The sequence below is a fragment of the Symphalangus syndactylus genome, chromosome 1, assembly GCF_028878055.3.
Source record: "Symphalangus syndactylus isolate Jambi chromosome 1, NHGRI_mSymSyn1-v2.1_pri, whole genome shotgun sequence".
Taxonomy (NCBI): domain Eukaryota; kingdom Metazoa; phylum Chordata; class Mammalia; order Primates; family Hylobatidae; genus Symphalangus; species Symphalangus syndactylus.
Genome location: NC_072423.2, coordinates 140870343 through 140880848, shown reverse-complemented (window position 1 = coordinate 140880848; position 10506 = coordinate 140870343). Strand labels below are relative to the sequence as shown.

Genomic DNA, 10506 nt, shown 5'->3' with positions numbered 1-10506 from the left:
CCGGGCATCCACCCGGCCCTGGGGCGGAGCCTGCGGTAGGGTCGCGGCGAGCCGCCGGGACTTTCTACTCAGAGTCGCGGGGATTTTACTGGTGGAGTCACTCCGAAACCTTTAAGGCCGGGGTGTGATAGGTAGTTCAAAGCTTCCTGTTTCTTCAGTCTGACAACTTCAAATGTCCCGGGTTGTGCTCAAAGCCTCTCTCTTGTGAGAAGGATCTCTTTGGTTGCCTGTTAAAGCGGTCAGCCAGCTTGCAACACGGAAGCAGCTTTTAGAAGAATTAAAACCAAAACAAGGAGAAAATTCTGGATTAAAAAGGTATTAGGGAAACTGCAGATACCTGAAAATTCGAGCTCCATGTTTCTCTTTGCCGGCTACCTCTGGCTCTTTAACTCTTCTCGAGAAATGGCACCAACATCCATCCAGTTACCGACTAGAAGCCTGAGAAATCGTCCTTAATGATTATTTATCCTCTCTTAACCTTTGCCCGTCCAGTCAGTCACACGATCTTCTCAACTCTACTTTCCAAGTTTCTCTCATGCCCACCTTTTCTCCCCCAATCCAGCTTCCAGCCTAATCTCATTCCCTAAATTGCACTAGTACCCGCTGACCGCAGACTCCACTCCCTATATTCTTCATAGAGTAATATTTTTACAAAACAAGTATCGAATAGGAAACTTTACAATGGCTCCCTATTGCATTTAAGGTGAAGTTCAAACTCCTTTAAGATATTTTGTCCTTAAAGAGCCCCATGATTCCTGGTTCCATTACTTGTACATTTTCTTTAATTTTCTTAAAATTCTTGCCACTTTCGCCAATGCTGTTCTGTCAAGAACATTCTTTCCTTTGGCCTGACTTACTCCTATGTATACTGAAGTTTCACTGTACAGATGAATTCTTCCAGAAGACTTATCTGCCCCTAAAGCCCCTGAGTATCTCCTTTATACTTTCTTAGTGCCCTGCATTTTCCCCTTGGTATTCCTTGTGACACTGACTTGTCGTTCACTGCCTGTTTCTTGAAGTTGAATAAGGGCAGGAACTACATCTGCTTTGTTCATAGCTAAATTGTCAGCATCTCGTTGCAATTTGAAGTAAGTAGTAAATATTCACTGGGTCAATAAAGGAACAAATAAATGAAAACGAAACAAATGCTTTCAATCTAGGCATTCTTTATGAAGGTGTGGTGGTGGTGTTTTTCAAAGGTAGCTAACACATGCTTGCTGTAGTCTAGGGACCCATCCTGGCTTGAGTGGAAGAGGCTGAAACACCCTTCTCCAGCCAACAACTCCCTCCTTTTCCAAGTTAACCAGACCAACTCCATTAACCCTCAGTTTACTGCTACTGGGCAATGTGGCTTATATGTGCAGAAGCATCAAGAAGGAATGGGCAGAGAGGTTTTTTTGTTGTTTGAGGTCAGAAAAGTATGAAGTGGAACGTGAGAGCAGAGAGTAGGGCCAGCTTCATGAGCAGGCAACTAGTGCTTAGAAGGGCTGTACATTTGGTTTAATGCTCTGCTGTTGCCGTCTTGAAATGCTTAGTAGTTTATATTTGAACTTATGTTTTGTGAGTGAGGTCGGATGAGACAATGGAGCAATCTTGTGAGCAGACGTGATTCATGCAATGTGTGTGTCTGTCACTGTTTCTTGCCCCATGTCATACAATGTTCAGGATGCGCACTAAATGGCCTCCATGAACCACTTATTTTGTAGTTAGGGACCTAAGTACAAAGTGCCCAAAAGGGCTCACCCTTGCCCTCTTGAAATTATTATTGTTTTCTTTGAGACGGGGTTTTGCTGTGTCTCCCAGGTTGGAGTGCAGTGACATGATCTCAGCTCACTGCAACCTCTGCCTCCCAGGTTCAAGCAGTTCTCCTGCTTCAGCCTCCCAAGTAGCTGGGATTACAGGGATCCACCGCTACACCCCCTAATTTTTGTATTTTTTTTGTAGAGACAGAGTTTTGCCATGTTGCCTAGGCTGGTCTCAAACTTGTGAGCTCAAGTGATCTGCCTGCCTCAACCTTCCAAACTGGGATTACAGGCTAAGCCACCATGCCCAACCACCTTACTATATTTTCTAACCACTTACACTAAAAGTGATGGCATAAAAGGAAAAGGAAAGATAAGACATTCCACAATTCCTTTCCTTTTCAGTCTTTCTCTACTTATCGGTAAGCTGAAGGTTTTTGTCTTCATTTTGAACAAGGAGCGTCATATTTTCATTTAACATTGACCCACACAGATTATATAGCTGGCCCTGACCAAAGGCTTGGAGGTTCCGAGGGGTGTCTTCCCCGTTCCCAATTTAAAAACGGGTCAGACTTCAAATCAGGTGTTTATTATAGAGCCCTAACTAAAGAATAGAAATGGCTGAATTTAGCGGCAGTGAGGGAAAATACCACCAGAGTCCTAGCATGAAAAACTTTCATACATTAAAATGTTCTACTGCCGCTGATTTTAGGGATCTGAATTACTGTTGGAATCAACAGTTCTTTTAAAATATTGTGGAAACTACAGTTGTTCCCAGGAAGAGTGCACATATTCCTTTTTGAACAAAAATATGCATATTTCAAAGAGTACTAAATGGTGGACTGGAGTTTGAACCCAGCAAGCCTGGCTCCAAAGTCCATGCTATTAACAGCTAGACTATGTTCTGTGACTTCTCCCTTTTGTTATATTACAATTATACCCAGCCTAATTCAGAGATAATCCATGGTTTAATTATGTCAGCAAAGTATAGTGTAGGAACACGTCATCTAGCTGACAAACTGAGAAGAACCTATGAAAGGGTAACCAATTAGTCAAAATTCTTTAATTTAATAGATGTTTAGAATAGTTATGGTATAATTGAAATCATTTGAACTTCTTAAAAAGCTTGCTCTCAAATGATAGTGAATATTTGTAGCTGCATTACTTTCAAGGTTTTTCAAAATGTGAATGCATGTTATTTCTACTTTCATTAGTTTTAACTTTATGATGTATTTAAAATATAATGAGCACTCACATTCTCCCCTGCAGGTTCCTAAAATCCCAATGAAACTGCTTGTTACTAATCTTTAACTGCCTTGTTCCTAACATTTATTACTATGTGCAGATTTTATGATTTTTGCTTATGGAGCTGACGTCCTGCACAGACTTGATATCTTCTTCTGATTTCTCCTTGGTGGTGGTGGTTGTTTTCTGACAGGGTTTGTCACTCTGCTGCCCAGGCTGGAGGGTAGTGGCGTGATCATGGCTCGCTGCAGCCTCAACTTCCCAGGCTCAAGTGATCCTACCACCTCAGTGTCCTGAGTAGCTGGGACCATCGGCATGCATTGCTATGTCCAGCTAATTAAAAAAAAAAAAAAATCTGTAGAGACGGGGTCTTGCTATGTTGCCTGGGCTTGTCTTGAACTCTTGGGCTCAAACCACTCTCCTGCCTTGGCGTCCCAAAGTGCTGGGATTACAGGCATGAACCACCATGCTCGGACTTCTCCTTAGTTTTTATTATTATTATTATTTTGTATTTTATTATTTCTTTCTGGTTCATGTTCTCTTGGGATTTCCTTATTTTTAAAGAAAAAAATTAAACTCCTCTCTGTTTATTTGACGATCAAAAATATATTAATGTGTCTCCTCTCTGGAGTTAATATTTTTAAAAATTTTTTTGAGAAAGTTTAATACAATAGTTATCATGGAGTGTGGTGTGAATTAACTTGAATAGCAATACAAAAATTAGTAATTTGGTGACCAAAATTTTCAAAACTGAAATACAGCAAAGCGTCAAAATGTTTTGTGACTGTATTTTTTTGACATCTGCTTTTATTAGTTTAGTACTTTCTTCAGCTCAATAGTAACAGGCTTTGGAGAGTTTGTGCCTGCATAAAGTGGGCAGAAGAGTACAAGGAATAGATAGCACTTTATGCTGTTTTTATGTTTCATTTGTGTTTTTCAGAAATATGCATATGTATTGCTTTCATAAGGCTATTTATTGTATAGTGGAATTCATGTCTTATAGTTTTTTTTTTTTTAGTGGTTCCCATTTCTCTTAGCATAGCGAGACATGAACGTTTAGTTGAATTATAACGGCTAACACTGAGTGAGGGCATACTTTCTGCCAGGAAAATACTAGTGCTTTATATGACTTAACTCATTTTATCCTCGTGATAAAGCTTATAAACCTATTTTTTCAGATGAAGAAATTGAGGCATAATGTGGTGAATCTAGTAAGCATGAAGCCAGGTACAAGCTTTGCTGTCAATCTGACTCCAGGGCCTGTGTCCTTAATCATGATGATATATACTTTAAATACATTTAAATTTATTGATGTTGCTTTGACGTTTGTCAAATCATTCAAATGTCTAAAGGCCTACCACGTACAGATGTGAGGACGTCTTTGTGAATGGCTAATGTGAGTGTAAGTCCCAGAGGAAAAGGGATACATACACACATGTCGGAGTTATGTCATTTTTGTTAAGGCTTTATGCTAGAAACACAAATTACTGATGCTGTGTTATTTTGTTGCTAATTTTGGTTTTGTGTCATGCGCTGATATTATGAACCAGTAAACACTTATGGATCATTAAAAGGGATATAAGCATTAAACGACAAATAAGAATAGTCAAGTACGATCAAAATCAGTGTTTGTTTAGTTCCATCTCAAGCAGCCTGGTAAGAATAAGGCAGAGAGAAATTTAATGCATACGGAGAGAAGGCAATGTGAAGATGAAGACAGAAATTATAGTCATGAGGCCACAAGCAAGGCACAGAGAGGGTGATGTGAAGACTAGCAGAGGGAAAGATGTCACAAACCTAGGAATGCCGACAGCTGCCAGAAACTGGAAGAGGCAAGGAATGGATTTCATTCTGGAGCCTCCAGAGGGAGTACCACCTGCTGACACCTTGGCTTTGGACGTCTGGCCTTCAGAACTGTGAAAGAATAAATTTCTTTCGTTTTAAGTCACCCTACTTGTGGTAATTTGTAACAGCAGTCCTAGGAAACTAACATGCCACCTATCCAACAAAGGACTAGTCTTTATAATAAGTATATAAATATCCAAATTCAACAGTGAAAAAGCAAACAATCCAATTAGAAAATGTGCAAGGCCGGGCACAGTGGCTCACGCCTGTAATCCCAGCACTTTGGGAGGCCGAGGTGGGCGGATCACGAAGTCAGGAGATTGAGACCATCCTGGCCAACATGGTGAAACCCCATCTACTAAATATACAAAAATTAGCTGGATGTGGTACAGTGCGTGCCTGTAATTCCAGCTACTAGGGAGGCTGAGGCATGAGAATTGCTTGAACCCAGGAGGCGGAGGTTGCAGTGAGCCGAGATCACGCCACTGCATTCCAGCCTGGCAACAGAGCAAGACTCCGTCTCAAAAAAAAAAAAAAGGAAATGTGGAAAAGACATGCACAGATATTTTAAGAGGATAATCCAATGTCAGATAAGCCTGTGAAAAAAATGTTTGACATGGTTAGTCGTCAGGGAAATGAAAATTAAAACCACAATGTGATAGCACTACACATCTATCAGAATAGCTAAAATAAAAAAATAATGGCAATACCAAATGCTGGTGAGGATGCAAAGAAACTGGATCACTCAGACATTGCTGGTGGGAATATAAAATGATACAGTGACTGAAAAACAATTGACAGTTTCTTAACAAACTAAATATTTGATTACCATATAACCCAGCAATTGCACTCTTGGGGATTTTTTCCCTTAGAGAAATAAAAACTTACGTTTGCACAAAAAGTTGGACATAAGTACAGGCTTTATTGGTAATAATCTAAAACTGGAATAATCCCAGATGTACTTCAAAAAGGGAATGAAAGTATGGTACATCCATACCAAGCGAAATAAATAAAAAGGAATGAACTGATACATAAACAGTTTGGATGAATCTCCCAGGAATTAATATTGAGTGAAAAGGGTCAGTCCCAAAAGGTTACATACTGTATGATTCCATTTATGTAACACTCAGGGGTGAGTAACTTTATGTAACACTCAGGGGTGAGTAACTTTATTTTGATAAAATCATAAGCTTTGAAAATACTTGCTCACACCTGTTATCTTAGCCCTTTGGGAGGCTGAGGCAGGCAGATCACCTGAGGCCAGGAGTTCGAGACCAGCATGGCCAACACAGTGAAATCTCATCTCTATTAAAAATACAAAAATTAGCTGGGCGTGGTGGTGCACACCTGTAATCCCAGCTACTTGGGAGGCTGAGTCAGGAAAATCTCTTGAACCTGGGCGGCAGAGGTTACAGTGAGCTGGGATTGAGCCACTGCACGCCAGACAGAGCGAGACTCTGTCTCAAAAAAAAAAAAAAAAAAAAAGAAAATACTTGCATGAGTAAAAAGAACTACTTTTTTAGTCAAAACAACCTATTGTGAAAGTTTTGCCTCGTTTATTTCATCATGTTTATTTCTTTATATATAAACATAGTTTTCTTTAAGCCAGTCAAATTTAGCAGTGGGGGGTTGTATACCAACTTCAGTGACACTAATATTTATAAGTTCTAATAACCCACTACCATCAGACCAGCTTAAACATAGTTTTTTCCTGCATGAATTAGTTGAGAGTAAGTTGTAGATATTATGCACCTGTACCCATAAATATATAGTCTTTGTTCCCTAAGAGCAAAGATATTTTTTACAATATGATGATCAAAATCAGGAAATTTAACATAGATATGATATTCCTACCTAAACAACAGTTTGTCTTTAAATTTTGTCAAGTTTCCCAATAATGTTGTTTACGGCTTTTTTTTTTGGCCTAGAATCCAATTCAGGATATTGCATTACATTCAGTTGTCACATATATTTATTCTTTAATCTGATCATCAAATCTTTCTTTTATCTTTCTTGGTATCAACAGTGTTTAAGAGTATAGGCCAGTCACTTTTGGAGGCCAAGGCAGGTGGATTGCTTGAGCTTGAGTTTGAGACCAGCCTGAGCAACATGGTGAAATCCTGTCTCTACAAAAAATACAAAAACTATCTGGGTACAGTGGTGTGCACCTGCAGTCCTAGCTGCTTGGGAGACTGAGGCAGGAGGATCACTTGAGCCTGGGAGGCAGAGGTTGCAGTGAGCCAAGATCACACCATTGCAATCCAGTTTGGGCAATGGGAATGAAATTTTCTCAAAAAAAAAAAAAAAGTATGGGGCAGTTATTTTGTAGAATGTCCCCCTGTTTGGGTTTCTCCAGTGCTTCCTTGAAGTTAGATTCAGGTTATTCATTTTTGGCAGGAATACAAAGGGGTGTTTGCTCTTTCTGTGCATCATATCTAGAGACCGATGCTATCTATATGTTTAATTACTGGTGATTTCTTTAAATAAATGAGAATTAATTTAATCACTTTGAACTACTACATCAGTGTCAGAGGCAAACCAACTTCTGAGCTTTTTCATTATATTCACTTATTCCTTCAGTCATCATCTCATCTATATAAGTTTTTCTTCTTTTTTTAACTTTTATTTTAGGTTGGAGGGTATATATGAAGGTTTGTTACATAGGTAAACTCATGTCACAGGGGTTTGTTGTACAGATTATTTCTTCACCCAGGTAGTAAACCCAGTACCCCTCAGTGTTTGTTGTTCTCCTCTTTCTGTTCATGAGTCCTCATTGTTTAGCTTTCACTTGTAATTGAGAACATGCGGTATAAAGTTTTCTGTTGCTGCATTAATTTGCTAAGGATAATAGGCTCCAGCTCCATCCATGTTCATTTAAAAGCCGTGATCTTGTTCTTTTGTATGACTGCATAACATTTTTTAAATGACAAAATTTTAGGAAGGAGGGCAGACTAGTGGTTGCCATGGAATAGAAATAAGGATAGGGAGTGGTAGGAAGAAGGTAGGTATGATTTAGGGCAACCTGAAGGATCCTTATGATATACCGTTACCCCCCAATCTCTAAAAAATAACAGATTAATTGAGATATAATTCACATACCATAAAATTCACCAATTTAAAGTGTATAATTCAATTTTTTTGTATATTCACAGATATTTGCAACCATTCTCCAAATCAATTTTAGAAAATTTCCACCACCTCAAAAAGAAACCCTGTAAGTATTAGCAGTAATTCCCTATTTCTCCCTCTACAGCGCTAGTCTACTTTCTCTCTCTAGATTTGCCTACTTGGTACATTTCATATAAATGTAATCATGCAATCTTTGGTCTTTTGTGACTGGCTTCTTTCACTTAGCATAATGATTTTAAGGTTTGTCTATATAATATATCACATAACCATATTTAATTCTCTTGTATTGTCCAATGAAATATGCCATTGGATTTTTCTGCCACATTGTATTTATCCATTTATATGCTAAAGGATATTTAGCTTGTTTTTTTCTTTTTAACTGTTATGAATAATGCATCTATGAACAATTCTGCACAGGTTTTTGTGTGGACATATATTCTCATTTCTCTTGGTTATATATTAAGAATGGAGTTGCTGGGTCACATAGTAACTCTATGTTTAATCATCTGAGGAATTGCCAGATTGCTTTCCCAAGCAGCTGCACCATTTTACTTTCCCACCAGCAGTATATGAGCGTTCCAGTTTCTCTGTTTACACACCAAAACTTGTCATTATCTTTCTTCTTCATTCTAGCCATCCTAGTGGGTATGAATGGTATCTCACTGTGGATTTCATTTGCATTTCTCTGATGGTTAATGGTATCAAGCATCTTTTCATGTACTTATGGGTCATTTGTATATCTTATCTGGAGGAGTGTCTATGAGACAGTTTGCTCATTTTAAAAAATTGAGTTGTTTTTATTATTGAGTTGTAAGAGTTCTTTACATATTTTAAATAAAAATCCTTTACCAGATAAATGATTTACAAAAATTTTTTCCCATTCTGTGGGTTGTCCTTTCACTTTCTTTCTTTCTTTTTTTTTTTTTTGAGACGGAGTTTCACTCTTGTCGCCCAGGCTGAAGTGCAGTGGCGCAATCCCGGCTCACTGCAACTTCCGCCCCCACCTTGGGTTCAAGCGGTTCTCCTGCCTCAGCATCTGAAGCAGCTGGGATTAGAGGCATGCAGCACCATGCCCGGCTAATTTTTGTATTTTCAGTAGAGACGGAGTTTTGCCATGTTGGCCAGGCTGGTCTCGAACTCCTGACCTCAGGTGATCCATCCACCTCAGCCTTCCAAAGTGCTTGGATTATAGGTGTGAGCCACCGTGCCCAACTTTTTGTTTTGTTTTGTTTTAGAGTCTGAGTCTCCCTCTGTTGCTCAAATCCTGGCTTCAAGGTATCCTCCTACCTCAGCCTCCTAAGTAGCTGGAATTATAGGCTCAAACCACATGCCTGGTTCTTTCTCTTTCTTAATGGTGTACTTTGAAGCACAAAATTTTAAATTTCCATAACTTTATTGAAAACTTAATTCTCAATTACTACTGATTTATTTATTTGCTGTTGCTTGTGGTTTTGATATCATCTCTCAGAAATCATTGACTAATACAAGGTTACAAAGATTTGTATCTATTATTTTCTTTTAAGAGTTTTATAGTTTTACTTCTTACATTTAGGCCCTTGTGGTTTATCTCCACTGTGGTAGTGGATATATAAACTTACACAGGCAATAATATAACTTAACACACACACACATACACAAAATACACAAAACAGATGAATGCTAGTCAAACTGAGGAAATCTGACTAAGATTTCAATGTCAATATCCTGGATATGATATTATATGTTAGTTTTGCAAAATGTTACCAACAGGGTAAATTGGGCAAAGTGTGAGAGGGATTTCTTTGTATTATTTTTTACAGCTATGTGAGAATCTAAAATTAGCTCAATAAAAATTTTAATTAAGAATAATAGTCTGTGGGAATTGCTACTTTTCCTTTTCTTTAAGTTTTACAAATTGTGGGTAGTAACCTTTTGAATTTTTTTTTTCATCTGAAAGAAGGGGAACACTGGAGTAATCATTGCCAGGCAAATTAAGAGCATTGTGTGGGTATAGATAATTCTTGTGTTTAAAAGTAAACAACAGGCATATAATAGTTTTGATGTTAATTCTAAATATATACCTAGCACTGTTTTAATCTATAGTACTGATTTTGATTTCTACCAGTTGCTTTATCACAGTGGCATATGTAAGTGCAAATTTGGTAGGGAGGAATAATTTTAGGTGGACCAATAACTTATACAAGTAATCATATGTTGTAGTATATTATGCTTAATGTAAAATAAGAAGTAAATAAAGACACAAATGATCTAATTAATTCTTTAAATTTATGAGTTTTCTGGTATATAAACACTTTTAGAAGGCTATACCATAATCCTCTACGTAGATAGCTTTTGCTGACATTCTTAAAAATTAGGTAATAATTTATTTACCTATTAGCACATAATAAACATACAAGATCTAGCAAGAAAAATTGTGGAAAAATTTAAAGTAGTTAAAAAATATTACTATGTGTCATCTTGAGTGTCCTCTTCCAGCTTATCTCAGCTTCTCATTGTTTTGGAGCTATTTTATAACTTTATATATTGTAGAAAATTGGGAATAATG

At 37.9% G+C, this 10506-nt stretch overlaps 1 long non-coding RNA gene across 6 annotated transcripts in view; it reads left to right on the top strand.

The window, feature by feature from the left end:
• Window positions 1–25: 25 nt before the first annotated feature.
• The window catches only part of LOC129486335 (uncharacterized), a 106250-nt gene continuing 95769 nt past the window's right edge, over window positions 26–10506 (top strand). For 4 of the 6 annotated variants that reach the window (XR_010120353.1, XR_010120354.1, XR_010120355.1 and 1 more), the window contains exons 1-2: window positions 48–315; window positions 7985–8046. This is a non-coding gene — a long non-coding RNA (uncharacterized lncRNA). Of the gene's footprint in view, window positions 316–7984; window positions 8047–10506 lie in introns of all 6 variants that reach the window. The other 2 variants (XR_010120357.1, XR_010120356.1) reach the window with 1 other exon arrangement.